The 26,782-nt window shown below is 42.7% G+C and overlaps 1 long non-coding RNA gene across 1 annotated transcript; it reads right to left on the bottom strand.

The window, feature by feature from the left end:
• Window positions 1–781: 781 nt before the first annotated feature.
• On the bottom strand, window positions 782–26,458 carry LOC147915635 (uncharacterized). Its single transcript, XR_015554061.1, has 3 exons — window positions 25,852–26,458; window positions 5,174–5,337; window positions 782–2,709 (listed from the first exon to the last, which is right to left on the bottom strand). It is a non-coding gene; the product is annotated as an uncharacterized LOC147915635 (long non-coding RNA).
• Window positions 26,459–26,782: the final 324 nt, after the last annotated feature.

The following is a 26,782-nucleotide window of genomic DNA, read 5'->3' as shown; positions in this document are numbered from 1 at the left end:
AGAAGCATCAAAGTAACAATTAGAGAATCAGCTAAAAGAACTAAAACAAGTTATCTCTGAGATTCAGGAAATGGTGGGGGTGGGGGGATGGACATATGTCTTCGAGCATTATAGAAGTATTGGACCTTTTAAACTATGTCAAATGGATATTTGGTAAAAATAAAAAGACAACATGATAGTGAGAGAATGGACTCATGAATTGTCCTACAAGGAGTTTCACAGAAATGGAGCAGTAGTTGGAAGGAGATGTGGGATCGGGTGGTGGATTTCTATGGGAGGATTTTGTTTTGATTTATTTAGTCTCTTTCTTTCTTTTTTTTAAGTGGGTGATATTACAGCATGTTTGTATCCAGGAATGAATGAGCCAGTAGAGACCAGGAAGTTGATGGATGGAGGGGAGGAGGGGATCTGATCCTGTGCCCAAGCTGAAAGGTGGCCTTAGACAGGAGCAGGACCATCCATCATCACTGCTGTGAAGCCAGAGGATAGAGGTACAGATGTGGGGTGTGGGAGAATGATGGTGCAGTTCTCAACTAGTCCTTCTTTTCTCTGAGTGTAAAAAGAAATGAGCTTATCACCTAAGAGTGGGGAGTGGGAAGGGAATGGAGGGGTGAGGAGGGAGGAGAAAGTGAGAAATAGCCCCCTCAGTAGGTGTGAAAGTGAACTGACTCAGGAAATGGCATCCAGAGAGAGCAAGACTGGGGCCACTGAGCTCTGTGCTCATCAACTTAGAGAGAGAGTTCCAGCAGCAGGAGGATGTATAATAGCCCAGTAGAAAATGCAACAAAATATCTCCTAGTGTAAAGATTACAGTTATTTTTACTTTGTCACTTACAACTTTTAACATTTTATACTTTTTCTACAGTGAATATACGTTATATCATATGTATTATACATTATACATATACATCATAAATCAGAATATAAAAACTTTGTTTAAATTTTAAAAGGGAAGCAGATGGGTAGAAAAAGTCCAGAGCTCAGGGCACAGGGCTGGAAGTGCTGGGCTCCATGTCTGGGCAATGAACTTACAGAGCCTTTTCTCCATTTCTCAGTACACTGTTCTCTGTGGAGGCCAAGCAGGATCTTTCCCTTCTTTTGGGTGTGTGATCATTTATTAGTATCTTGTCAGCTCTGATGCTTTTAAGATGGTTTTGTATCTTACATTTTCAGTGGGATAATTTGTCCATACAATCTAGCTCACCTTTTTAAGAACCGGAAATTCTAAGGCAAGATAGTTCAGTGAAAAGGTGATTGGTCTTTGAGTAGAGGATCAGAATCTAAGTCTTAACACATGATCTGAGCATGATCTGACATGTGTTTTACAAGTGTAATGGATTTTAATGTAATTTAGTTTTGAAAACATTATTCATGTACATACAAGAGAATTCAAATGATACTCAAAAATATACAAAAATAAATGTCACATCATCCCTCCCACAACCCCCAGTCACCCAAGTCCTCTACCCAGAAACCATCACAGTTAGCAATTTCTCATTTCCTTTCCAATTAAAATATATCTATGGGGTCCAGCCCAGTGGTGTAGTGGTTAAGTTTGGGCACTCTGCTTTGGTGGCCCAGGGTTCGCAGGTTCAGATGCTGGGCGTGGACCCATGCACCGCCCATCAAGCCATGCTGTGGCAGGTGTCCCACATATAAAATAGAGAAAGATGGGCACAGATGTTAGCTCAGGACCAATCTTCCTCAGCAAAAAGAGGAAGATTGGCAACAGATGTTAGCTCAGGGTTAATCTTCCTCACAAATAAATAAATAAATGAATAAATAAATATGCATTAATATATACTGTTATGTCAATAAAAGGGCTCAGACCACAGACTGGGAGAAAAAATTTGCAAATCACATATCTGATAGGGGCCTTGTTTTAGAATATATATAGAACCTTAAATTGCAACAATAAGAAAACAAAAAATTCAATCAAAAAATGAGCAAAAGCCTGAACAGGTACTTTACCATGGATGGCTAATAAGCAGATAAAAAGATGATCAACATCATGTGTCATTGGGGAAATGGAAATAAAAACAACAGTGATATACCATTATACACCTATGAGGATGGCCTAAATCCAAAAACTGGTAATGCCAAGTGCTGACCAGGATGTGGGTGAATAGGAACCCTCATTTATTGCAGGCAGGAATACAAAATAGCACAGCCACAATGGAAGATATTCATCAGTTTCTTATAAAGCTAAACATAGACTTACCATACAACCTACTGATCACTCTCCTAGATATTTACCCAACTCATTTGAAAAGTTACATTTGCACAAAAACCTGCATGTAAATGTTTATAGCAGAACACCCCTTAAGTGTGGGCTGCTCATAGTGACTTCCTTCCAAAGACTATTGTATGAAGGGGATGAAGAAAAAAAGGAACTTCACTGGAGGAACTTGGGAAACACGACCTCAGCCAGGTGGTGAAGGTGAACATCATCAGTGATCAATCAAGTGGGTATTATACACCCTTGATGTGTTGTGTTGAGAATGGCACTTCACCTCTGTGGTCTTCTTCCAAAAACCCATAGCCCCAGTCAACCAAACTCAAACTGAGAGACAGTCTACAATAGAGCTGAGCAGTGCTCCTCAAAAACATCAAGGCCATCGAAAACAAGGAAAGTCTGAGAAACTGTCACAGCCAGAGGAGTGTGAAGGAGACATGACTGGGATTCAAGGTGGTATCACAGACGGGATCCTGAAAGTGAAAAAAAAAATACTAATGAAATCCAAATAAAGTATGGAGTTCAGTAATAATGTATTAATATTGCTTCATTAGTTGTGACAGATATATGATTGTGATGTAGATGTTTACATCAGGGCAACTGAGTGTGGGATGGACAGGAACTCTGTACTAACTTTGCAACCTTTCTATAAATCTCAAGCTACATATTCTAAAACAAAAGAGTTTATTTTTTTAAAGTAGCCTTCAAAAATGGAATAGGGAGTGGAAGAAAAACATGATCTACTTTTCAGTTTTCCAGAGTGTTGTCATCAAGGGGCTGGAGAGAGGGATTGTGGGAGAACAGATGGAAACCTCCAGAGCTCTCCTCTCCTCCAGTCCCTGCCCCACACCTGAGCCCGAGCCCAGGGCTACTCAGAAGGCATCTTCATCCTCCACTGATGTCCAGCCCCCAGGCCAGCCACCTCTGCCTAACTCAGACCACAGCCCATCAGCTCCCCTGGCTGTGCCAATGGGAGGGAGCAGAGAGGTGGCGCCCCCGTGTGGCCACAGGGCTGAGGACAGAAGACCAGAGCTCTTCTTTGGCCTCTTCCCCAGGACCTCCCCAGTGTCTCCCTGGGCCCCCAGCAGCAGGACAGGGCTGTGCACACAAGGAGGAACCCCCATCCAGTGTCAGGTTCGGAGTCTGAATTGTTTCCCAAAATACATGCTGACATAGACATTTTCCTCTCCATTGAATGACCATGGACTTTGGCCTCAGGGAGGGGCAGAGCCCCAGGCCATAAAAGCTAGTTCCTAGGTCCAGGGTGGACCGCACAAACATACTGGGTGCCCTCAGTCTCCTGGATGAGACCTTGAACCCAGAGTCCCTGTCACTTGTTCCTGCTGCTGCTCCCAGGGATGAAGGCTCCTCCTCCAGGGAATCAATTCTGAATTTTCCATCCCTAAGATGGGGTGGAAGAAGGGGAGGAGGAGGAAGAGATCCCCAGGTTAATGGCCTAGGAAGATGGGGAAGTTTCTGGAGAAGTGAGGAGAAGGAGGAAATAGTGACATTAGGGGGATGGAGGCCAACAGGAGTGGAGGGGGAGGAACCCGAGAGGAGAGGGGAAGGGGAAGGGGTCAGCTTAGTGGACACCTGTGTGGGGAGGGATGGATTCTGTGTTGGGGGAGGCACAGGGGCTCCTGGCTGGGGCACTGAGGTCTTTATTTTCACCTGAGTGGTAATTACACAGGTGTTAGCTCTATAACTGGCTGGTAAACTATACTTAAATTTACACATTTTTCCATACTTACATGTGTGGTATAACTCATGCACAGAAGAAAGGGACAAGGAGAGGGGAAGTGATTAAGGTGCTTCCCCTCTTCCAGAGCAAGATCCTCCCCACAACCTCTGACCCCTCATTCAAGGAACTGAGAGCAGGGGAGAGCAAGGCCTATGATGCCCTGGAGGGGACAGCTCTGGGCCTGATCCCAGAGTTTCCAGAGTCCCACTCCCTGAGCGATGACTTCACAGCCCTGTCCAAGTCCATCTCCATTTCACAGCCCTCAGCTACCTGGACACCTTGTCTTTATTTGCTAAGATAGCAGGAACCACTAGTCCAAAAAGAGCAGCTCAGAGACCACAGACAGGGAGCTGTCCAGTGGCTGGAGGCCAGGGAGACACGGAGATGGCATTCCTGGAGCACCGAGGGCAGGATGTTGGGTGAAGTCTGGGGACCACAGTGGGCTACAAGGAGATCAGCGATGAGTCAGGGCTCTAGCTTCTGCCTAATACTTCCCCTGGAACCCGAATTCATCCTCCCCTCCTTCCCAGGTCTCCAGGACCCACGTGTCCAAATACCATACCAAAGGACACCGAAGGTGGACCCTTTTGTCCACGTGTCAGACCACTCACCCTCTTGGAGCCTGGAGGGCAGTGCTCCCTCCTCCCCATCCCCTGCAGCCCAGGACCCAGCATCTCGCCTTTTTCCCCTTCCTGGACCAAAGCAGACATGGACCTGCTGTCTAGATCTCTCATGCCTCCCTCCCTGCTTCCTGCAAACCACGAAATTAAAGGTGTTGGAGTGCTGGACCCAAAACTAATTTCTGAGCCTGCTGAATGACCTAGGGGTTTGGGGGTCACAGGTCAGGGGAGGGCTCCCCTGGGCACCACAGGCTGCAGCTGAGCCACGCCTTCCAGCGGGGCAGAATCCGGGTATTCTGGACATACATCTAGACCTGGGAGGACTGCAGTGTCTAAAACCCCGCAACCTGGCCGCGGTGCCCCTCTGGAGCACAAGGGTCTGCAGAGGCAGCTGGCAGTCTGGCTTAGTCCTTGGTCATGCGTTTTGGGCTGCATGGGAAGTGTGGAGGGGCTCTGTGCCGCTTTCTGTCTCCTTGGCTCCTGGCCTGGGATAAGCTAGTGAGTAGCCCCTCCCCCGCTCCCCTCCCAAGAGAAAGAGACACTCCCTCCCCCATCACTTACCAGGGGCCCACTTACCTCTCCTGTTTAAGTCTCAGCTTTGAGGAGATCTGGTCCCTAGACTTCTTCATTTATTAACAAATACTTCTTGAGCATCTGCTCTGTGCCACGCACTCTTCTAGGCCCTTTGGGATATATCAGACCAACTCAGGCAAAATCCCTGCCCTCGTGGAGCTTACATGCTGAAAAGAACAAGGTAGGGAAGATGAGGGAACCGGCTGTAATTTTAAATATTATCCTCAAGGGAGGCTTTCCTGAGAGGTGACATTCGAGCTAAGTCCTGAAGGATGTGAGGGACTGTGCTTACAGGGAGGAAGAGTGTTCTAGGATCACCCTCTGCACAGACCTGTGGCTCGCCTGGGGAAAGCACTGGGGCTACAGCAGGAATGGGACTGGGCAGACTTCAGGAAGGACTTCCTGTAGAGGAATTGTGGGGATCTGGGTTTGTATACCTCATGACTTGCTCCCCATTTGTGCCTGGGGATTCATGAAATCCTGGAGATTGGAGGAAGATAAAGGGTGTGTGTCTTGACATGAGTACCGCCATGTTTGGCCGCTCCATTGACCTACAGCCACCAGCACAAAAAGAAATATAAAAGCTGCTGTCTGCCTGGTGGGAACTGGCCCTTCTCCCATGGAGATAGTTGCTATGTGTAAAAATTTCAAGGCCCTTTGGGCGCCGCAGCCTGGGACAGACTGGCCATCTGTGCCAGGCTGGGACGATAAGCAAAATAAACAATGCACATACACAACTACTGGGCTAGGACGATAGCCAGGGGGCTCAGTGAACGTACGCCACTGATAACCATTTGTGCATGGGAACACTAGATGCTTGCTCTGAAAAAACTGTGCAACTGCTTATATAAACTGCTGGAGAGTGAGACCCGGTGAGAGTTCCACCTGTGTAAGGGACGCCTTGCCCAGGACGTGTGATCCTTTCCAGCTGTGTCGATTGACAGGACTCTCCCGGCAGTGGGGCATAAATGTTATGAGTAATTGATTTATTGTGAAGTAATTGATCTGATGTGTTCACTTTTCAGTTGATTTGTATCATTTACCTTCAGTCGATCTGATGTTTTTCCCTCTTATTATATGACCTATTCGAATCTGCTGCTATCTCAGCTGATGTGGATGTTTTCCCTTTCCAGTCGAGCTGGTGTTTTTTCCCTCTTATTATTTGACCCATTCGGATCTGTTTGTGGACTATCGCCTTTACTATCCTCTATATAATAAAATATACCTTCAGTCCATTTGTTTGGAGTGGAAAGTTTCTTTTATGTCTCCGATCGAATCCCCGAACCTCTCATAACATAATTGGCGCTGTGAGCAGGATTCAATTAAGGAGATAGCTTTCCTATTCAAACGAAAGGTAACTGAAGCCAAGGTGGAGCAGATCCCAGGATGGGAGGACCCTCCCTTTTGCACTCTGGCTGGGGAGTGGGCTCGTAGGTCAGGGTTATGTGAATCTCGGGATATTCATCTGCGACGATGTGAACCATTGAATGTGACCAAAGCTTTGCAGACGGTAGAAAGAAAAAAGAAAGATGATGTTTCTTTTTTGGCACAACGAGGTTGATGTTTGTTGACTGCTTATCGTCGGGCTATAGAAGATAGGGATAAGATACAGAGAGAGAAGGCACTCTTGGAGAAAGAAGTTTCATATTTGCAGTTTCGATTGGCTATGATTCAGTGTCAATATCATACACTGGGAGATCAGGCTCGCAACTACCAAGCTATAGCAGAAAAGGCTGCTGTAAGAGTGACTAAATATAAATATAGAAAGAGGAAAGGAAAGATAAATGAATGAAATGTTCATATGGCCATAGCATCGGCCGGCCCTAAATGGGACCCTGACACATGGGATGGTGATATCTGGGATGATGATTCTGAATAAACTGATTATGAGGAAGAGAAAAACCGCCCAAACGCACAGAGGCACGTCCTCTTTGCCGTCAGCGGATGGAAATGGATGGTGATCATGCTGTAAGGAAGGATGTAACTGAGGATTTTACCCAACAAGAAATTTCTGATATCTTATCCTGGGCTACACAAAAGCCTGAAGAAGCCATTATAACCTGGCTTGTTCGCCTATATGATATGGGCGCTACAGGAATTAATCTGGATGCAGGAGATGCTTTTAAATTTGTAATTTTGTCCAATGATCCAGTAATACGGGGAGCTTTCAGAGACTGGAGCATGAATGCTCACCCCCCCAAATGATCATAGACAAGACACTGATGATACAACTTTATTGGTTCTTGCAGTAAAAGGAGCTCAAAATAAATACCCCACGGATGATATGTGGCCGGACACTAATAGACCGTGGTACACTTTAAAAGATTGTGTCCAAAAGATGAGAAAAGAAACCATGAAACGGGCTGTTTTTGGGGTGTGATGAAGCTTTAAATGAAATGACTTTAAATGTCCAGGTGCGAAACAAGTTAAAACTGCACCTCCGGCATATAAACAAATAATTACAACCCTTCTCATGAATGAAACTGAAAACCCTATATCAACACTTGCAGACAAGATTATGCAGCTGGGAGACTTAGGAGACTAACAGGCAACTGAAAACTCTCCAGGAAGGGAAAAAAGAGAAACATTCTCTAAGAAGGATAAAATTACTCGAGATGATATGTTTTTGGCTCTACTCCGGGCAGGAGTACCCAAAGATCAGATTGATGGAGCTGACACTAAAGAATTATGGAAACTATATAAAGAAAAAGGGCTGAATGTAAAACAAGTAAATAAAAGGGACAATACAGAGAATGCTTCCAACCCAGTGCCTACCGCACCTAGTGCACCGCCTCCTCCCTCTTTTTGCTGACTTACATGATTGAAGGAAAGGCCAAACCTCTGTATCGATTAGTGCCACTATAAGAAAAGATAATAGACCACATGTACCAATTAAAATATTTTGGAAGAATCAATCTACAACTAGTGTGCAGGCACTTGTAGATACAGGGGCAGAGGCCACCCTTATCTATAAGAATCCAACTAAGTTTCAAGGTACATCAATTCTGATAACTGGATTGGGAGGAAAAGAAATCCAGGCAGTCACCACTAATCTTTCTATCCAAATTGGGCAACTACCATATCTAGTCATGATTGTGCCCATACCAGAATATATATTTGGGACTGATATTCTAAAAGGATTGACATTAAATTTGGCTGATGGACAATACCAATTTGCTGTCAGAGCTTTGTCTTTTCATATTAATGCTGTAATTGTAGGATGTTTGCATCATGAAGTAGAAATTCCACCTGCCACGCAAGTGATCAATCAAAGACAATATCGCATCTCTGGAGGACAGCAAGAAATATCTAAGACCATAGAAGATTATTTGGCTGTAAAAGTCCTTCTCAGAGTAACTACAGCCTGGAATAACCCTATCTGGCCTGTTAAAAAAGGTGATGCGACATGAAGAATGACTGTAGATTACAGAGAGCTAAACAAAATGACTCCAGCTATTCAAGCTGCCGTCCCTGATTTGATCACTCTTATAGAAAAAGTACAATGTTATCCAGGCACTTGGTATGCTGTTATAGACTTGGCTAATGCTTTCTTCACTATACCTATACCTAAAAATGTCCAAGAACAGTTTGCTTTCACGTGGCTGGGACAACAATATACCTTTACTAGACTTCCTCAGGGATACGGGCATAATCCCACTATCTGCCATCGACAGGTTGCTGAGACCTTGGCAAAGGTACCTGCTCCCGATGATGTCCAAATAGTACATTATATAGATGATATTATGATCCCAGGAAATGAAGAAGAAAGGATACAACAACAGTTAGAAAAAGTGATAGACACACTTGAGGAGGATGGATGGAAAACTAATCCAGCTAAAATTCAGGGCCCAAATTCAAGTGTTAAATTTTTGGGAATGCTTTGGAATAATGGAAAACAAGAAATTTTACCTAAAGCTAGACAGAAGATATTGAATTTTGCAGCACCTCATAACAAAAATGAAGCACAAAAATTTATTGGATTATTTGGATTTTGGAGGGCACATATTCCACATTTAAGTCGGCTCCTTGCACCTTTATATAAAGTTACCAGGAAAAAATATGAATTTGAATGGGGAATGAAACAAAAAGAAGCTTTTGAAGCAGCCAAGCGTGCTATTCAGACTGCTTTAGATCTATGGCCAACTAAACCGGGACCCATTGAATTACAGGTAGATGTCATTAATCAATATGCCAGCTGGAGTTTATGGCAAAAACAAGGTGCCCGACGTTATCCTCCGGGATTTTGGAGTCACAAGCTTCCCTGTTCCAGTGAAAGATATAATCCTTTTGAAAAACAGTTGTTAGCCTGCTATTGGGCTCTAATAGACTCAGAAAGCCTTACTCTGGGACATGAGGTAATTATGCGACCCCAAATACCCATTATGCAATGGATTCATAGCACGCCTGTTACTCATAAAATTGGACATGCACAAAAATTTAGTGTTATCAAATGGAAATGGTATATTCAGGATCGAGCCAAACCTGGCCCAAAGGGGTTATCTCTATTAAATGAACAAGTATCTCAATATAGCAGTGACCCGACTATGTCACCTAAGACTGATATAACAGAATCTCCTGTTAAATGGGGTGTCTCATATGATCAATTGACTGAAGAACAGCAAAAACATACCTGGTTTACAGATGGTTCTGCCAAAATGATATCAAGCTCACGGAAATGAAAAGCAGTTGCCTATAACCCATCCACCTAACAAACAATTGTCACCACTGGAGATAATATGACTAACCAATATGCTGAACTTTATGCAGTGTATCAAGCACTTCAACAAGAACAGGGGTAACAATTTCATACATATACTGATTCATGGGCAATGGCACAAGGTCTAGCAACGTGGATGCCACAATGGAAAAAACATGGCTGGAAAATTAATGATAAAGAAATATGGGGAAAGAAATTATGGGAAGACATATGGTTATGATGTCAAAACACAATTGTTACTGTATTTCATGTTGATGCTCACAGTTCTTTCATTTCTGCAGAACGAAAGCATAATTCTCATGCTGATCAGCTGGTGCAGATTCATGCAACATACAATCCAGGTTTAGCACGATGGGTCCACGAGAAGAATGGACACTTGGGAGAACAAGCTTCATACAGGTGGACACAACAAAGGGGAATCCTTGTCACCCATGACGATATTGCCACTGTAGTACAACAATGTCAGTTATGCCAACAGTTAAATAAACGGGGAGTTCCACACCCCTACCAAAGTTATATCCAAAAGGGATTATTTCCTGCCCATACCTGGCAAGTAGATTTTATTGGACCCTTGCCAAATTCTTGTGGATATACTTATGCCTGCACTGCTGTTGATACATATTCTGGTTATTTATTGGCTATGCCGGCTACAGTAGCCACCCAACAGAGTGCCATAAAATTATTAGATACAATTAAGTTATATTATGGAACACCGAGGCAAATTCAGAGTGACAACGGTTCCCACTTTACAGGTAAGTTGATTCAAACTTATACAAAGGAAAATCATATAGAATGGATTTATCATATACCTTATTACCCCCAAGCTGCAGGCCTCATAGAACGAATGAATGGATTGCTTAAACAACAATTGAGGAAACTCAATCATGGCTCATTAAAGGGATGACACAACCATCGAAGTACTGCTCTAGATATGTTAAATAACAGGCCACTAGGCCCCAATGAGACTCCTTTGTCAAGATTATTACCAGCAAAGATTACAGAAGTGGCAGCCGCCACCCATGAGCTTATGACCTTAATATATTGGCCATTGACTCAATCTGCTAAACCACCTTTTTGTGCCACGGCCGAAGTGGCTGGATTGAATTTATCTACTGTTTATTCTATTCAATTGCCCCCTAAGAAGCAGTCTATAGTCTGTACTGGGATAGGGGTACAATTTCCCAAAAACACCTTTGGTTTGTTAAAAGGACGCTCTGGACTAGCAACAAAAGGTACTGATGTACTAGGAGGAGTCATTGACCCAGATTACCAAGGAGAAATAAAATTTATATTATATAATGGTAGTGACACAGTACTAACTATAGAGTCTGGGGAACAAATGGAACAATTATTGGTGCTTCCCCTCCTGACTCCAAGTGTGTCACAAGGACAACCTCCAAATGAATTAACTGAAAGAGGAATGCAAGGATTTGGGTCTACAGATGGATGGAAACCTGGAGCAAAAGTGTGGGTGACACACCCACCCAATGCGGCTCCCCGTGCCCCAGAAGTAGTGGCCCAAGGGCCCACTGCAACACTCATAGTTATGTATCCAGGAAATGAACAGTTATATCATGTTCCTAAAAATTCTGTTTCTTTACATGAATAGATATTCCTGCTGTGCTCGCTATGCTATGCTGCAACTCCATGTCTGCTGCAGACCTCCACACCAACTAATGTCTCTGTAGGACAACCTTTGACCCTGCACTGCTGGACCAACTGCTCTACACCAGTGGGACCTATAACCTGGACTATGAATGGCCAAAAAATTTGGTCTCAGAAACATCAAGCAACTTCTCGGTATAAGCCTATATCTGATCAGTCACACAGAACTAGTTATAATTTCTCTATTGCCTTGCCTTCTGCTACCCTCGGTGATGGGGGCTGGTATTCTTATATTTAATGGAAGAAGGGAAATCCAGATTCCCCATTTCTTAAAGAAACCTGATTTGTTAGCATCCTTCCTAATGCCACTACTCCTCTTAAAAACACTAATCTGTGGTTACATTTAGCTCATACAGTTCTTAATGAAACTGCTTTTTGTCTCAGAAACAGTAATAATCCTTCCGGACTTCTACAAGCTAATTTGTTAGGCCTAGGTGTTACTTTATCTAATGTGTCACATGTTAAAATCACTGTTTCTTCCTCTTTAGTAACTATGCCTATATCACGAGTGACTTCTACCACGTGTTATTGTATTAATTGTACATATATTGCATTCTATTGCAATAAGACTATCCCTGTTAATATTTCTACTCCCTCATGACTACTTGTTGGATATTTCTGGTTATGTGATAATACTGCATACTCACACATTCCAACTGACACACCTCTTGCTCGTGGTATTGGCCCAATAGTTCCTCTTATAGCTGCTTTCCCTACCAAAAATTCCCGAGTAAGATGAGCACTCGCTACAGATTGTGACCCTCATGTTAACCTTCTTCCCATCTCTACTGTGGCAACGCTTACCGCCCTTCTACTCCCTGATCCTGGCTTCATTGTAGACAACCATCGTCAGATTGAACACCTTTCCTGCTTGTTGACACATGTAATGAATGATACTGTTAGAGCCTTCTTAGCCACATCTCAGGAATTACAGGAACTGCGTAGAGACTCTTATACAATGAGCCGCTTTAGACTGTTTCTTCTTCATCAAACACCTTGTACTAAAATACCGAGTATGTGCTGTTTCAATGTATCAGATCAAACTAATGTTATCTTTGATGCTGTACATGATTTGCAAGATCAAATTAATAATATTTCATATTCTAAGGGGTTATTTGATTGGTTACCTTGGGGTTTGGGCCCTTTATTGCAAGATGATTTTATAGTTATTGTAGTCATTGGATTTTGGGTTCTTGCATGTGCCTTGTGCACTTGTGTATGAAGTTTATTGTCTGTGCATACGGTGTCTTATGGTTAATGGAAACGGCCACGGCCAAAAATGTCTTGACATGAGTACCGCCATGTTTGGCTGCTCCATTGACCTACAGCCACCAGCACAAAAAGAAATATAAAAGCTGCTGTCTGCGTGGTGAGAACTGGCCCTTCTCCCATGGAGATAATTACAATATGTAAAAATTTCAAGGCCCTTTGGGCGCCGCAGCCTGGGACAGACTGGCCATCTGTGGCAGGCTGGGACGATAAGCAAAATAAACAACGCACGTACACAACTACTGGGCTGGGACGATAGCCAGGGGGCTCAGTGCACATACGCCACTGATAACCATTTGTGCATGGGAACACTAGATGCTTGCTCTGAAAAAACTCTGTAACTGCTTATATAAACTGCTGGAGGGTGAGACCCGATGAGAGTTCCACCTGTGTAAGGGATGCCTTGCCCAGGACGTGTGATCCTTACCCAGCCGTGTCGACTGACAGGACTCTCCTGGCAGTGGGGCATAAATGTTATGAGTAATTGATTTATTGTGAAGTAATTGATCTGATGTGTTCTCTTTTCGGTCAACCTGGTGTTTTCTTTCCGGTTGATTTGTGTCATTTCCCTTCAGTTGATCTGGTGTTTCCCTTTCCGATCTATCTGATGTTTTTCCCTCTTATTATATGACCTATTCGAATCTGCTGCTATCTCAGCCGATGTGGATGTTTCCCCTTTCCAGTCGAGCTGATGTTTTTTCCCTCTTATTATTTGACCTATTCAGATCTGTTTATGGACTATCGCCTTTACTATCCTCTATATAATTGTTAAGAGAGGTTCGGGGATTCGATCGGAGACGTAAAAGACACTTTCCACTCCAAACAAATGGACTGAGGTATATTTTATTATATAGAGGATAGTAAAGGTGACAGTCTGCAAACAGATCCAAATAGGTCAAATATTAAGAGGGAAAAAACATCAGCCCGACTGGAAAGGGAAAATACCCACATCGGCTGAAGAGAAATGACACAAATCAACCAGAAAGAGAAACACCAGGTTAACCAAAAAGAGAACACATCAAATCAATTACTTCACATCAAATCAGTTACTCACAACATCCATGCCCCACTGCCGGGAGAGCTCTGTCAATCGACGCGGCTGGGCAAGGATCACACGTCCTGGGCAAGGTGTCCCTTCCACAGGTGGAACTCTCTCTAGGTGGAACTCTCTCTGAGGCTCAGTTTCCAGCAGTTTTTATACCATCAGTAATTTTCAGAGTAAGCAATTACAGAGTTTGCAGAGCAAGCATTTAGTGTTCCCATGCACAAATGGTTATCAGTGGCGTACGTGTACTGAGCCCCCTGGCTAACGTCCCAGCCCAGTAGTTGCGTACGTGCATTGTTCTCTTTGGTTATCGTCTTAGCCTGGCACAGATGGCCAGTCCATTCCGGGCCACGACGCTCCAAGAGCCTTGAAATGTTACAACTTGCAACTCTCTCCGTGGGAGAAAGGCCAGTTCCCGGGAAAAGGCCAGTTCCCACCACACAGAAAGCAGCTTTGTATTTCTTTTTTGTGCTGGTGGCTGTAGGTCAATGGAGCGGCCAAACATGGCTGTACTCATGTCAAGACATATTCGGCCGTGGCCGTCTTCATTAACCATAAGACACCATACGCACAGACAATGAACTTCGTACGCAAGTACATAAGGCACATCCAAGAATCCAAAATCCAAGGACTACAATAATTATAAAACTATCTCGCAATAAAGGACCCAAACCCCAAGGTAACCAATCAAACAACCCCTTAGAATATGAAATGTTATTAACTTGATCTTGCAAATCATGTACAGTATCAAAGATATACATTGAAACAACACATACCCGGTATTTTAGTACAAGGTGTTTGATGAAGAAGAAACAAATAGTCTAAAGCAGCTCGTTGTATAAGAGTCTCTCTACGCAGTTCTTGTAATTCTTGAGATATAGCCAAGAAGGCTCTAACAGTATCATTCATTACATGTGTCAACAAGCAGGAAAGGTGTTCAATTTGACGATGGTTGTCTACAATTAGGCCAGGATCAGGTAGTAGAAGGGCGGCCAGCGTTGCCACAGTAGAGATGGGAAGAAGGTTAACATGAGGGTCACAATCTGCAGTGAGTGCTCGTTTCACTCGAGAATTCTTGGTAGGGAAAGCGGCTATAAGGGGAACTATTGGGCCAATACCACATGCAGCAGATGTGTCAGTTGGAATGTGTGAATACGCAGCATTATCACATAACCAGAAATATCCAGCAGGTAATCGTGAGGGGGTAGGAATACTAACAGAGATAGTCTTATTACAATAGAATGGAATATATGTACAATTAATACAGTAACATGTAGTGGAAGTCACTCCAGATATGGGCATCTTTACTAAAGAATGAGGGATAGTAACTTTAGCATGTAACACATTAGGTAAAGTAACACCTAGACCCAACAGATTAGCTTGCAGAAGTCCAGAAGGATTATTACTGTTTCTGAGACAAAAGCAGTTTCATTAAGAACTGTATGAGCTAAATGTAACCATAGATTAGTGTTTTTAAGAGGACTAGTGGCATTAGGAAGGATGCTAATAAATCGAGCTTCTTTAAGAAATGGGAATCTGGATTTCCTTCTTCCATTTAATACAAGAATACCAGCCCCCATCACGGAGGGTAACAGAAGACAGAGCAATGGAGAAATTATAACTAGTTCTGCGTGATTGATCAGATATGGGCTTGTACCGAGAGATTGCTTGATGTTTCTGAGACCAAATTTCGGCCATTCATAGTCCAGGTTATAGGTCCCACTGGTGTAGAGCAGTTGGTCCAGCAGTGCAGGGTCAAAGGTTGTCCTACGGAGACATTAGTTGGCATGTAGGTCTGCAGCAGACATGGAAGTGCAGCACAGCATAGCAAACACAGCAGGAATATCTATTCACGCAAAGAAACAGAATTTTTAGGAACATGATATAATTGTTCATTTCCTGGATACATTACTATGAGCGTTGCAGTGGGCCCTTGGGCCACTACTTCATGGCACGTGGAGCCGCATTGGGTGGATGTGTCACCCACACCTTTGCTCCAGGTTTCCATCCATCTGTGGACCCAAATCCTTGCATTCCTCTTTTAGTTAATTCACTTGGAGGTTGTCCTTGTGACACATTTGGAGTCAGGAGGAAGCACCAATAATTGTCCCACTCGTTCCCCAGACTCTACAGTTAGTACTGTGTCACTACCATTATATAATATAAATTTTATTTCTCCTTGATAATCTGGATCAATAACTCCTCCTAGTACATCAATACCTTTTGCTGCCAGTCCAGAGCGTCCTTTTAACAAACCAAAGGTATTTTTGGGAAATTGTATCCCTATCCCAGTAGGGACTATAGACTGCCTCTTAGGGGGCAATTGAATAGAATGAACAGTAGATAAATCCAATCCAGCCGCTTCGGCCGTGGCACGAAAAGGCGGTTTAGCAGACTGAGTCAGGGGCCAATAGGTTAAGGTCATAAGCTCATGGGTGGCGGCTGCCACTTCTGTAATCTTTGCTGGTAACAACCTTGACAGAGGAGTCTCATTAGGGCCTAATGGCCTGTTATTTAACACATTTAGAGCAGTACTTAGATGGTTGTGCCACCCCTTTAATGAGCCATGACCAAGTTTCCTCAATTGTTGTTTAAGCAATCCATTCATTCGTTCTATGAGGCCTGCAGCTTGGGGGTAATAAGGTATATGATAAATCCATTCTATATAATTTTCCTTGGTATAGGTTTGAATCAACTTACCTGTAAAGTGGGAACCGTTGTCACTCTGAATTTGCCTTGGTGTTCCATAATATAACTTGATTATATCTAATAATTTTATGGCACTCTGTTGGGTGGCCACTTTAGCTGGTATAGCCAATAAATAACCAGAATATGTATCAACAGCAGTGCAGGCATAAGTATATCCACAAGAATTTGGCAATGGTCCGATAAAATCTATTTGCCAGGTATGGGCAGGAAATAATCCCTTTTGGATATGACCTTGGTAGGGGTGTGGAACTCCCCGTTTATTTAACTGTTGGCATAACTGACACTGTTGTACTGCAGTGGCAATATCATCATGGGTGACAAGGATTCCCCTTTGTTGTGCCCACCTGTATGACGCTTGTTCTCCCAAGTGTCCACTCTTTTCGTGGACCCATTGTGCTAAGCCTGGGTTGTACGTTGCACGAATCTGCACCAGCTGATTAGCATGAGAATTATGCTTTCGTTCTGCAGAAATTAAAGAACTGTGAGCATCAACATGAAATACAGTAACAATTGTATTTTGACACCATAACCATATGTCTTCCCATAATTTCTTTCTCCATATTTCTTTATCATTAATTTTCCAATCATGTTTTTTCCATTGTGGCATCCACGTTGCCAAACCTTGTGCCACTGCCCACGAATCAGTATATATATGACATTGTTGCCCCTGTTCTTGTTGAAGTGCCTGATACACTGCATAGAGTTCAGCATATTGGCTACTCATATTATCTCCGGTGGTGACAATTGTTTGTTGGGTGGATGGGTTATAGGCAACTGCTTTCCATTTCCGTGAGCTTGATATCATTTTGGCAGAACCATCTGTAAACCACGTATGGTTTTGTTGTTCTTCAGTCAATTGATCATATGAGACACCCCATTTAACAGGAGATTCTGTTATATCAGTCTTAGGTGACACAGTTGGCTCACTGCTATATTGAGACACTTGTTCATGCAATAGAGACAACCCCTTTGGGCCAGGTTTGGCCCGGTCTTGAATATACCATTTCCATTTGATAATATTAAATTCTTGTGCTTGTCCAATTTTATGAGTAACAGGCATGCTATGAATCCATTGCATGATGGGTATTTGAGGTCGCATAATTACCTCATGTCCCAGGGTAAGGCTTTCTGAGTCTATTAGAGCCCAGTAGCAGGCTAACAGCTGTTTTTCAAAAGGACTATATCTTTCACTGGAACAGGGAAGCTTGCGACTCCAAAATCCCAGAGGATAACGTCAGGCACCTTGTTTTTGCCATAGACTCCAGCTGGCATACTGATCAATGACATCTACCTGTAACTCAATGGGTCCCGGTTTAATTGGCCATAGATCTAAAGCAGTCTGAATAGCATGCTTGGCTGCTTCAAAAGCTTCTTTTTGTTCCATTCCCCATTCAAATTCATATTTTTTCCTGGTAACTTTATATAAAGGTGCAAGGAGCCGACTTAAATGTGGAATATGTGCCCTCCAAAATCCAAATAATCCAATAAATTTTTGTGCTTCCTTTTTGTTGCGGGGTGCTGCAAAATCTAATATCTTTTGTCTAGCTTTAGGTAAAATTTCTTGTTTTCCATTATTCCAAAGTACTCCCAAAAATTTAACATTTGAACTTGGGCCCTGAATTTTAGCTGGATTAGTTTTCCATCCATCCTCCTCAAGTGTGTCCATTACTTTTTCTAACTGTTGTTGTACCTTTTCTTCTTCATTTCCTTGGATCATAATATCATCTATATAATGTACTATTTGGACATCATCAGAAGCAGGTACCTTTGCCAAGGTCTCAGCAACCTGTCGATGGCAGATAGTGGGGCTATGCACATATCCCTGAGGAAGTCTAGTAAAGGTATATTGTTGTCCCAGCCACGTGAAAGCAAACTGTTCTTGGACACTTTTAGGTATAGGTATGGTGAAAAAGGCATTAGCCAAGTCTATGACTGCATACCAAGTGCCTGGATAACATTGCACTTTTTCTATGAGAGTAATCAAATCAGGGACGGCCGCTTGAATAGCCGGAGTCACTTTGTTTAGCTCTCTGTAATCTACAGTCATTCTCCATGTCCCATCACCTTTTAACAGGCCAGATAGGATTATTCCAGGCTGTAGTTACTCTGCGAAGGACTTTTACAGCCAAATAATCTTCTATGGTCTCAGATATTTCTTGTTGTCCTCCAGGGATGCGATACTGTCTTTGATTGATCACTTGTGTGGCAGGTGGAATTTCTACTTCATGATGCAAACATCCTACAATTACAGCATTAATATGAAAAGACAAAGCTCTAATAGCAAATTGGTATTGTCCATCAGCCAAATTTAATGTCAATCCTTTTAGAATATCAATCCCAATTATATATTCTGGTATTGGTACAATCATAACTAGATATGTGCGCCGGGGTAGTTGCCCAATTTGCATAGAAAGATTAGTGGTAACTGCCTGGATTTCTTTTCCTCCCAATCCAGTTATCAGAATTGATGTACCTTGAAACTTAGTTGGATTCCCATAGATAAGGGTGGCCTCTGCCCCTGTATCTACAAGTGCCTTCACACTAGTTGTAGATCCATTCTTCCAAAATATTTTAATTGGTACATGTGGTCTAATATCTTTTCTTATAGTGGCACTAATCGATACAGAGGTTTGGCCTTCCCTCAATCACATAAGTCAGCAAGAAGAGGATCCAAGGGAGGAGGTGGTGCACTAGGTGCAGTAGGCACTGGGTTGGAAGCATTCTCTATACTGTCCCTTCTGTTCACTTGTTTTACATTCAGCCCTTTTTCTTTATATAGTTTCCATAATTCTCTAGTGTCAACTCCATCAATCTGGTCTTTAGGTACTCCTGCCTGGAGTAGGGCCAAAACATATCACCTCGAGTTATTTTATCTTTTTAAAGAATGTTTCTCTTTTTGCCCTTCCTGGAGAGTTTTCAGTTGTCTGCCAGTCTCCCAAGTCTGCTAGCTGCATAATCTTATCTGCAAGTGTTGATATAGGGTTTTCAGTTTCATTCGTGAGAAGGGTTGTAATTATTTGTTTGTATGCCAGAGGTGCAGTTTTATCAACTTGTTTCGCACCTGGACACTTAAAGTCATTTCATTTAAAGCTTCACCACACCCCAGAAACACAGCCCGTTTCATGGTTTCTTCTCTCATCTTTTGGACACAATCTTTTAAAGTATACCACGGTCTATTAGTGTCTGGCCACATATCATCCGTGGGGTATTTATCTTGAGCTCCTTTTACTGCAAGAGCCAATAAAGTGGTACCATCAGTGTCTTGTCCACGATCATTTGGGGGGTGAGCATTCATGCTCCAGTCTCTGAAAGCTCTCCGTATTACTGGATCATTGGACAAAATTACAAATTTAAAAGCATCTCCTGCATCCAGATTAATTCCTGTAGCGCCCATATCATATAGGCGAACAAGCCAGGTTATGATGGCTTCTCCAGGCTTTTGTGTAGCCCGGCTAAAATATCAGAAATTTCTTGCTGGTTAAAATCCTCAATCACATCTTTCCTTACAGGATGATTACCATCCATTTCCATCCGCCGACGGCGAAGAGGACGTGCCTCTGTGCGTTTGGGCGGTTTTTCCTCTTCCTCATAATCAGTTTCAGAATCATCATCCCAGATATCACCATCCCATGTGTCCGGGTCCCACTTAGGACCGGCCGATGCTATGGCCATATGAACTTTTCGTTCATTTATCTTTCCTCTCCTCTTTCTATATTTATATTTGGCAACTCTTATAGCAGCCTTTTCTGCTATAGCTTGGTAGTTATGAGCCTGATCTCCCAGTGCAAGATATTGACATTGAATCATAGCCAAACGAGACTGCAAATCTAAATTTTCTTTTTCCGAGAGTGCCTTCTCTTTCTGTATCTTATCCCTATCTTCTATAGCCCGGCGATAAGCAGTCAACAAACACCAACCCCGTGCCAAAAAGGAAACATCATCTTTCACTTTCCTTTCCACCGTCTGCAAAGCTTTGGTCACATCCAAAGGTTCAAATCGTCGCAGACGAGCATCCCAAGCTTCACATAGCCCTGACCTACGAGCCCACTCCCCAGCCAGAGTGCAAAAGGGAGGGTCCTCCCATCCTGGAATTTCTTCCACCTTGACTTCAGGCAACTGTAAATCTGAATATTCTTTTTCCAAGAGTGCCTTCTCTATCTGTATCTTATCCCTATCTTCTACAGCCCGGCGACATTCCGTTTCCAAGAGTGCCTTCTCTGTCTGTATCCTATCCCTATCCTCTACAGCCCGGCGACATTCCGTTTCCAAGAGTGCCTTCTCTGTCTGTATCCTATCCCTATCCTCTACAGCCCGGCGACATTCCGTTTCCAAGAGTGCCTTCTCTGTCTGTATCTTATCCCTATCTTCTACAGCCCGGCGACATTCCGTTTCCAAGAGTGCCTTCTCTGTCTGTATCTTATCCCTATCTTCTACAGCCCGGCGACCTTCCGTTCCCAACAGCGCCCTCTCTGTCTGTATCTTATCCCTATCTTCTACAGCCCGGCGACATTCCGTTTCCAAGAGTGCCTTCTCTGTCTGTATCTTATCCCTATCTTCTACAGCCCGGCGACATTCCGTTTCCAAGAGTGCCTTCTCTGTCTGTATCTTATCCCTATCTTCTATAGCCCGGCGATAAGCAGTCAACAAACACCAACCCCGCCGTGCCAAAAAAGACACATCATCTTTCTCTTTCCTTCCCACCGCCTGCAAAGCTTTGGTCACATCCAACGGTTCAAATCGTCGCAGACGAGCATCCCAAGCTTCACATAACCCTGACCTATGAGCCCACTCCCAGCCAGAGTGCAAAAGGGAGGGTCCTCCCATCCTGGAATCCTTCCACCTTGGCTTCAGTTACCTTTCGTTTGAATAGGAAAGGCATCTCCTTAATCGAATCCTGCTCACAGCGCCAATTATGTTAAGAGAGGTTCGGGATTCGATCGGAGACGTAAAGACACTTTCCACTCCAAACAAATGGACTGAGGTATATTTTATTATATAGAGGATAGTAAAGGTGACAGTCTGCAAACAGATCCAAATAGGTCAAATATTAAGAGGGAAAAACATCAGCCCGACTGGAAAGGGAAAATACCCACATCGGCTGAAGAGAAATGACACAAATCAACCAGAAAGAGAAACACCAGGTTAACCAAAAAGAGAACACATCAAATCACTTACTACACATCAAATCAATTACTTCACATCAAATCAGTTACTCACAACATCCACGCCCCACTGCCGGGAGACCTCTGGCAATCGACGGCTGGGCAAGGATCACACGTCCTGGGCAAGGTGTCCCTTCCACAGGTGGAACTCTCTCTAGGTGGAACTCTCTCTGAGGCTCAGTTTCCAGCAGTTTTTATACCATCAGTAATTTTCAGAGTAAGCAATTACAGAGTTTGCAGAGCAAGCATTTAGTGTTCCCATGCACAAATGGTTATCAGTGGCGTACGTGTACTGAGCCCCCTGGCTAACGTCCCAGCCCAGTAGTTGCGTACGTGCATTGTTCTCTTTGGTTATCGTCTTAGCCCGGCACAGATGGCCAGTCCATTCCGGGCCACGACGCTCCAAGAGCCTTGAAATGTTACAACTTGCAACTCTCTCCGTGGGAGAAAGGCCAGTTCCCGGGAAAAGGCCAGTTCCCACCACACAGAAAGCAGCTTTGTATTTCTTTTTTGTGCTGGTGGCTGTAGGTCAATGGAGCGGCCAAACATGGCTGTACTCATGTCAAGACAATAATAAAATATACCTTCAGTCCATTTGTTTGGAGTGGAAAGTTTCTTTACGTCTCTGATCGAATCCCCGAACCTCTCATAACAGTGTGTGAGTGGAGGGAAGTTGGGAGAGGGAGGAGAAAGCTGAGGTAGAATCCTAATTTCCGTTCTGATTTCTTCTTTAAGCCATGGTAACCCATGGGTTTGAAGTTTGTTGATTAATTTCCAAATATTTGGAGATTTTCCAGATATCATGTTATGGATTTCTAATTTAATGTCCTTGTAGTCAGAGAATATGCTCTATAATTTCAATCCCTTTAAATTTAATGAGACTTGTTTTAGGGTCTGAATATAGTCAATTTTTGTGAATGTTCCACATACACTTGAAAAAATATCTATCATCTTCTTGCTGGATATGATATTCAAAACATGTGAATTAGGTCAAGATGGGTCACAATATTTAAGTCTTCTATATCCTTACTAGATTTTGTTTACTTGTTCTATTAATGAGATAGGAGTACTGATCTGTAAATATAATTGTTAATTTGTCTATTTCTTTTTCAGTTCTGCCACTTTATGTTTCCTCTATTGTGGAGCTCTATAGTTAGGTATTTATACATTTATTACTTTTGCCTTCTTGTGATACTGGCCTATCATCATTATAAAGTCCTTCTATGTCTCGAGCAATACTCCTCTTCAAGCCTATTTTGCTTCATAGTAATACAGACATTCCAGTTTTCTTATGCCTTCTATTTCCATGGCATATTCCTTCTCCTTTTAACTTTCAACCTACTTTTGGTTTAGTATTTAAAGTTTTCCATTATATACAGCATATAATCTGTCTTGATATTTATCCCGTCTGATAATCTCAGCCGTTGATTTGAATTTTCATCAATTTATATTTAATATGATTGCTGATCTGGTACAATCTGGGTCTATCATTTTGCTATTTGTTTTTGAACTGTCTCATCGCTTTTTCATTCCTGTGCCTCCTTTCCTACCTTTCTTTGTTTTAAGAAAATACTTTCTGTTAATGATTTTATGTCTTCTAGTGGCTTTTTAGCTATATTTCTGTTAACTTTTTATTGCTATTGTAAGAATTGAAACCTGCATCTTAACTTTTCACCATCTACTTAAGGTAACACTGAACTACATGCAGAAAAATATAGGAAACCTGCAACAATATAGTTCCATTCAAGCACCTTTATGCTGTTACTGTCATATATATTACATCAGTATACATTATTAGCCCAATAATACAGCATATTACTTTTTTACTTTCAACAGTCATATGTCTTTTAAGGAAATTAAGAAAAATGCACATAAACAGAATATCACGTATATTTCTGTTATTTGTTATACTTTCTGTATATATGAGTTATCATCTAGTGTCATTTCCCTGAAGCCTGGAGGACTTCCTTTAAATTTACTTCATTGCAGGACCTGTAGCAATGATTTCTCTGTTTTTATTTATCTAAAAGTGTCTTTATCTTGCCTTCTTCCTTGCTACTTTTTTAAGTCTTAAAGTCTTTACATGAAATGAAATTCACCAACTTTAGATATACAGTTAGATAAATATCAGTGATTGTTTACAATCATGTAACCACTACCATCACCAACAAGTAGAACAGCTCCCTTATCATAAAAAGCTTCCTCATGCCCCTTTGTATTTGATCCTCTCTCCCTACCCCCAGCCCTAGGCAACTACTGATCCCCTTTCTGTCTGTAATTGTGAAATTTCCCATCCCATTAGATTTCATCATTATGAAGCATCTCTCCTTATCCCTGTCAATGCATTCTATTTTGAAATCTCTTTTGCTTCTGATATCAATACAGCCACTTCAGTCTCCTTATGGTTTCTGTTTGCAGGGCATATCTTTTTCCATCAATTTACTTTCAACTTGTGTCTTTATATTGAAAATGCACCTCTTGCAAACAGGATATAGTTGGGTTTTGTTTCTTAATCTATTCTGATAATTTCTGCCTTTTAATTGGAATGGTGATCCATGAAGTTTATTGTAGTTTTTGATATTATAGATACTACATCTATCATGATATTTTTTTCTGTTTTGGTTCTTCTGTTCTTCCTCTCCTGTGATGACTTCTCATCAGAAAACACAGAGCCGGAAGAGTGAAACAAGACCTTTAATGTCCTAAAAGAAAAAAACTGTCAAGTCAGAATTCTACATTCGGCAAAAATGTCCTTCAAGTATGAAGGTAAATAAAGAGATTTTCAGATAAAAGAAAATTAAAAGAATTTGTAACAAACAGACTTGCACTATAAGAAATGGCACAGGAAGTTCTTCAGGCTGAAGGCAAATGATACCAAATGGAAACTCAGACTTTCAGAAGAGATGAAGAGCATCAGACATGGCAATATGTAAATGCAAAAGGTCATCCCTTTTTTTTTTTTTTGGCCCATTTCCTGTTACTTAATAAACATATAGCTGTTTAAAACAGCACGTGTGTGAAGTGGGACTTTATCAGATTAAAGAGCTTCTACAAGACAAACGAAACCAGAATCAAGATGAACAGACAACCCACCAGCTGGAAGAGAATATTTGCAAAACATATATCTGACAAGGGGTTGATCTCCATAATATATAAAGAATTCACACAACTGAACAACAAAAAAACAAACAACCCTATCAAAAAATGGGCAAAGGAAATGAACAGACACTTCTCCAAAGAAGATATACAGATGGCCAATAGGCACATGAAAAGATGTTCAACATCACTAATCATCAGGGAAATGCAAATCAAAACAACACTAAGATATCACTTCATGCCCGTTAGAATGGCTATAATCACCAAGACAAAAAACAACAAATGTTGGAGAGGATGTGGAGAAACAGGAAGCCTCATACACAGCTGGTGGGAATGCAAACTGGTGCAGCCTCTATGGAAAATGGTATGGAGATTCCTCAAAGAATTAAAAACAGAGATGCCCTATGATCCAGCTATCTCACTACTGGGAATCTATCCAACGAACCTGAAATCAACAATCCAAAGAGGCTTATGCACCCCTATGTTCATTGCAGCATTATTCACCATAGCCAAGAAGTGGAAGCAACCTAAGTGTCCCTCGACTGACGATTGGATCAAGAAAATGTGGTATATATATACAATGGAATACTACTCAGCCATAAAAAAAGACAAAATCATCCCATTTGCAACAACATGGATGGGCCTGCGGGGTATTATGTTAAGTGAAGTAAGCCAGAAAGAGAAAGACAAACACTGTATGATCTCACTCATATGTGGAATACAAACCAATACATGGACAGAGAAAACTGTATTGTGGTTACCAGGGGCAATGGGGGTGGAGGGTGGGCACAAAGGGTGAAGGGAGACATATATATGCTGATGGACAAACAAAAATGTACAACCCAAAATTTCACAATGTTAAAAACTATTAAAACATCAATAAAAACATAATAATAAAATAATAGCATGTGTGTGGATGGTGCCTCTCAGTAACAAGAAAGGAGATGGGCAAACTCCTATCTGGGTCCTGAAATCTCCCTAGTTGTACAAGAAAATAGACCCCCCAGCCCCTCCCTACCTGAGCTCTTCTTCCTCCAGGTCACAGCTCAGTGACCATCGCTCCAAGGAGAACCAGATCAGCAACAATTCTCATGATGGGGATGGTAGACTGAGGAGGCGGCTCTAGGGAGGAAATGAGGCTAAGGGGCCCTGACCCCCAGGCCTCAGCTCTGATACCACTAAAAGGTCTCCAGAAGGGCTCCTGCTTTGTTGTCTGAGAAGAGGCTCTGTCCTCTCATCCCTCTTCTAACCCCATCTCAGGGTGATAGGCTTGGACAGCCCCTCATGCTGCACTGGACAGATGTATCTCTGTTCTTTTTGACAAGGCACCACCACAGCTGTCCACTTCTGGAAGGTTCCATCCCCCACAGGCCTGGTGTCCACAAGCTCTGTGTCCTGGGTCTGGTCCTCCTCATCACGCTGCCAGGTCAGGGTGATCTCTGCACGGTAGAAGGCCAGAGCCCAGCACCTCAGGGTGACCTCACAGTCAGAGATGGGGTGCTGGGTCAGGTATGTTTTGGGGGGTATCTGAGAGGAAGTATCAGAAAATTCAGACACTTTGCATCCCTCATGGGATATTCTAGCAGCACTCATGTGACCATCCCGAGAATGGACAGGACTATCAGGTGGGGGAAAAAGTGTAAAATCCAGACTCCAACCTGGAGTCAGGGATCTGGGATAATCTACTCTTTGTAAAGCTCCAAAATCAGGGTGAGACAGCTCGGGGTAGGAGGCTCCAGGTTTCTGAGGGAGAGAACAGGATTTCTGATCCTGACCTGGGTGGAGGCCGAGTTACTCAGAAAAGCTGGAGTCAGACTTCCAGACAGCAAAGAACAGGGCGTGAGAGAGAGAAAGTTGCCCCATGTGCCCAAGACTGCTGCTGGGGTCAAGGCGACAACTAGCGGATCAGTTACTTCAGGGATGTCTACCCTCCATCCCCGGGGAGACTG

The sequence above is a fragment of the Ceratotherium simum genome, chromosome 13, assembly GCF_057802395.1.
Source record: "Ceratotherium simum simum isolate JZ-2026a chromosome 13, ASM5780239v1, whole genome shotgun sequence".
Lineage (NCBI taxonomy): Eukaryota > Metazoa > Chordata > Mammalia > Perissodactyla > Rhinocerotidae > Ceratotherium > Ceratotherium simum.
This window is presented reverse-complemented; position numbering and strand designations above follow the sequence as displayed.